The sequence below is a fragment of the Rattus norvegicus genome, chromosome 1 (assembly GCF_036323735.1).
Source record: "Rattus norvegicus strain BN/NHsdMcwi chromosome 1, GRCr8, whole genome shotgun sequence".
In the NCBI taxonomy this organism is placed as follows: domain Eukaryota; kingdom Metazoa; phylum Chordata; class Mammalia; order Rodentia; family Muridae; genus Rattus; species Rattus norvegicus.
The window spans coordinates 147,237,982-147,242,416 of record NC_086019.1 but is presented as its reverse complement, the minus strand read 5'-3'; the positions used below and the strand labels follow the sequence as shown (position 1 = coordinate 147,242,416).

Genomic DNA, 4,435 nt, shown 5'->3' with positions numbered 1-4,435 from the left:
TCCAGCTCTCTCTCTCTCTCTCTCTACTTTTCCCTCCCTTCTAAGATCTCTGTTCTCGATTCCCTTCCTTCTCGTCCAATGACAGGCCTTGTTTTATCTTGCCTGCCTTTACCTGCATAATGACATCAACCTATAGAGGCTGGCTAATTTAATAAAGAAGAGAGATTTATTTTTCTTATAGCTCTGAAAATCCAAGGATATGCTGCAGGCATCAGGTGGATTTGAGTGGGGATTTCATGGTGATGTATCAAACTGAAGAAAAAAGATGTTGGATCTTGATAAGTTAGGATGCCTGAGATCAGGGAAGGATCAATAATGATCTCCTATGAGGTTCTATCTCTTAAAGGTCCTATGAACCCATACATATATTCCACTACAATGGGAATCAAGTTTCTAAACCAAGAATCTTTGAAAAACACATTCAAACCATAACTAGACCATAGTAACCATGATGCCATGGGACTCTTTAACTGGTAAAAGAGCTACTAAGCAGGGGGGAAAAGGCTGGGCAGAGAAACAGAGCAAAGTGTCTCCATTCACAGCTATAGGGACCACAGTATTTGTCATTCTCTGTTGGGTCAGAATGATCTCAAAATCAACATATGTCAAGCATGTCTCTGACCAGGATACACAAAAGAGCTTCAGAGCATGGGCATAGAAGGGTAGAAATTATCTGCATGGACTTGAAGAATATTCAAAGGAAATAAAAATCAAACAAGACACATTAACTCAAAACTGACAACTTTTCTATTGATTATAGGTTCTCTGTGTTTTTCCTGCCTGTAGAGAGCTGGCTAACTGTAGGAAGAAAGACCCTTTGGTGTTCAAAGGAAAGAAAGATGGACAAGAGGTGAAATTTGAGGGCCTTGTCCAAATTTCATGCTCCCACATTGTCCCCAGACATCATAGGAGTCTGGATGTTGTGCAGGTGGGGTGAAGGGAAGAGATCAAGCAGACATAGGGACAGACACAGACACAGGTATGATAAGATCCTGGTGTGTGAGGCATCCTGCAACATCCTAGCTTTGGCTTGAAGAACGTCCCAGATCTTTAAATTCCTCTCTCAGCCTTCCAAGGCCAGCATTGTATGAACACCTGGTCATATTTGCAAAGTGGGACAATGTTCCAAAGTTCTTAATGTAGTTGAGAACTTTAATAACATTTGATGTATGAGCAAAATAAACTTATGAAGGATCTTATTTAAGAATGAAATTATTGCTGGTCGCTATGTTGCATGCCTTCACACCCAACAGTGAAGAGGCAGAGGCAGGTGGATCTCTGTAAGTTCCAGGTCAAGTTAGTCTACACAGCAAGTTCAAGGCCAACCACTGATACACACTGAGACCCTGTCTTAAAGGAAAGGGAAAGAAAAGAAAAGTAAAGGTGCCCGCGGCGACTAATGTCCAGACAACAGACTAAGCGTCTGTCTTACTTTCGCCCCTTTGACAGGAACTGGAAATCCAGCTGCTCCAGATCACGCGATCAGCTGCCATGTTGCCATATTGACTGTGGTGGCATCTACTCCGAGGAGGAGTATCAGACCCGCGTTGCTTCTTTAAGGCGTGGCTTCCAATCTGGGGGAAAGTTCTGTGGATCGATAGGGGGAGGTAGAGGAGGAAATGGCAGTGACCTGACAGCGCGGGAAGATGGCCTCCTCAGCCTTGCGCAAGGGCCACGGGGTTGAGGTTACTATGACAGAGCCTGTCTCAAGGCACCTTGTTATTACAAGCTTTATACTTGCTGGCTCTATCATGATACCAATGAATATCATCAGTTAGATCGTTTCAAAGTAAAGGAAGTGCAGTGCATCAGCTGTGAAAAATTCCAACATGCCCAGCAGACTTGTAAGGACTGCAGTACACTGGAGAATATTCCTGTAGTATTTGCCACCTGTTTGACAAAGACAAGAAGCGGTATCACTGTGAGAGCTGTGGGATTTGTAGGACTGATCCAAAGGAAGATTTTTTTTTCACATTGCTTGAAATGTAACTTATTCCTAGCCGTGAATCTTCGAGGAAAACGCACGTGTATTGAAAATGTCTCCCGGCAAAATTGTCCAATGTGATTGGAGGACATTCACACTTCCCATGTTGTTGCTCATGTCTTGCCATGTGGGCATATCCTACACAGAACGTGTTATGAAGAAACGTTGAAAGAAGGTTACAGATGCCCATTGTGTATGCATTCTGCCGTAGACATGACTCAGTACTGGAGACAATTAGATAATGAGGTAGCACAGATTTCTATGCCATGGGAATACCAGAACATGACTGCCGGTATTCTCTGAAATAACAGTAATGGATGATCCACAGTCCAGATCAATATCTTAGGCATGAAATACAAGCTTTGTGACTCCTAAAATACTGCTCAAGCTGGGGCACTAGAGTGTCAGTGGATCAGCAGTGAGAAGCCTGTCCTTGGCTGGAGAACAGCTCTGTGATGTAGATGAAGCTCTGTGTAAAAGACCCCAAGGTCAGAATGTGTCCTAACTATGCAGAGAGATGTTTTATACCACTATCCACAGCAGATCATACCATATATACCTGAGGATTCAAGATCTCTGGATGGAATTGTAATAGCATTTACTGGATGAAGCCTCTGAGCGTGTGTTGATAGGAAATTTCTTTAGTGTCAAGTTTTGAAGCCAATGATGTTTGTCCCACATATAGTCACATTCATCGAAATATTTTATATTTTCATGGAACTTTAAGTGACACTATGCACGCAGAGTTAATTTCTAGTTCTTGATAGAACTACATTCAGTTTTAACTAGTCTTTGATTTTATGGGCTGTACTATAATTTTTACGTTCTTATTGTTAAAATCTAATTACATGTGCATTTTAATTTTCTAAGACAGTCCTTTGGATCTGATACATATAATTTTATGTTATAAAGTACTAATGAAATTGTACTGGAACAAAAATTTTAGAAAAGAAAAGAAAGAGAACCCAATTATTTATATTTTATTTACATGTTGAAGTTGTTTGTTTACAAAAAAACTTTAAAAAAATTTATTTTATGTGTCTGTGTGTCTTGCCTGCATGTATGTCTGTGTCTGTACACTGCATATGTGTAATACCTGTGGGGGCCAGAAAAGGACATCAGATCCCCTAGAACTGGAGTTATGAATGGTTGTAAGCCACCATGTGAAAGCTGGAAATCAAACTTGGGCCCTCTGGAAAAGCATCCAGTGTTTTTAACAGCAGAGCCATCTTTCTAGCCCCCTAGAACAAAACGTAAACTGGCCCCTTTTGCAGACAGTAAATGTTGACCAAATACCCAAACCAGCCATTTAGTATATTATTGAAAATTCTCAAAACTAAAACAAGTGGGCCTGGGGATTTAAGCTAAGTCTGAATTCAACCCCGGATGCTGTGACATATGCCTATAACTAGCACGAGGGAAATGGAGCTAGAAGGATCTCTGGGACTTGTTAGCCAACCAGATCAGCTGAATTAATGGGCTACAGGCCCAGTGAAGACCCTTTCTTGAATAAAAGCTCATGTTCTTTGTAAGTTTGCACAGTTTGTTTCTTTATATTCAGAAGTAGTTAGGACTCAGTACTTCAATGAATTTGTGTAAGAAGGCGGCCTCCTGCCCTTCACCATGGAGGTATGCTGAGGGCTGTGTCTGGAGGCTGTGCAGACCGTACTCAGTTCTGAGATGGGGTGTGTGTGCTTATTAATCACTCCTCAGGACTTTGAACTTTACAACACTGTAATTACTGCTAAGACTTTATATTTGGACTTTCTGTTTCATTGGCCTGTGTTCCCTTTCTGTTTGTTTTATGACTGGGTTTGTTTGGAAGTTTGTTTTAAGAACCCTGAAGGCCAAGTTTGTTTATTACTATGTCTGCTAGGTGTGTGGTTTTTAAAATGTTACCCCAAAGGAGTATGAACCCCAATGGCCTAATCTCAGTCAGGCCTGAACCCTCCTTTACTTGTTCTCTGAAATCTCTGCAAAGCAAATCCTAGGTATGAGTTAAGGGGTTTCTTGGGCTTGAGAAGACAGGTTCAATAGAAGAAATGGAATCAATTAGTTTTAAAGCTGAGCAGAGGCAAAAGAGAAAGAAGAGGTAGGACCCTGGGGAGGAGGGGAAGTGGAAGGTAGGACCCTGGGAAGGAGGGAAGAGAGGAGGATTAAAGTGGAAGGATAGGCAAAAGGACATTAGTCTCTCTCTCTCTCTCTCTCTCTCTCTCTCTCTCTCTCTCTTTCTCTCACTCTCTCCCCCTCCCTCCCCCTCCCTCCAGCCACATTTCCCTCTACTCCTTACCCATTTTCTTCTTTGCTTTGAAGCACCAGCAACCCAGACTTGGTGGAGAGAGGTATCTGTCCAGGAGCGAAACAATGGATGGTCCTTGTCCTGCCAATTGTGACTCCCTGGCCTGTCTCCCTAGATGAAGCTTACTGGCGGCCCCAGGAGTTGGGGGCTTC

At 42.3% G+C, this 4,435-nt stretch overlaps 1 pseudogene; it reads left to right on the top strand.

The window, feature by feature from the left end:
* Window positions 1–1,458: 1,458 nt before the first annotated feature.
* Window positions 1,459–2,580, top strand: Rchy1-ps1 (ring finger and CHY zinc finger domain containing 1, pseudogene 1; annotated as a pseudogene).
* The last annotated feature ends 1,855 nt before the right edge of the window (window positions 2,581–4,435 follow it).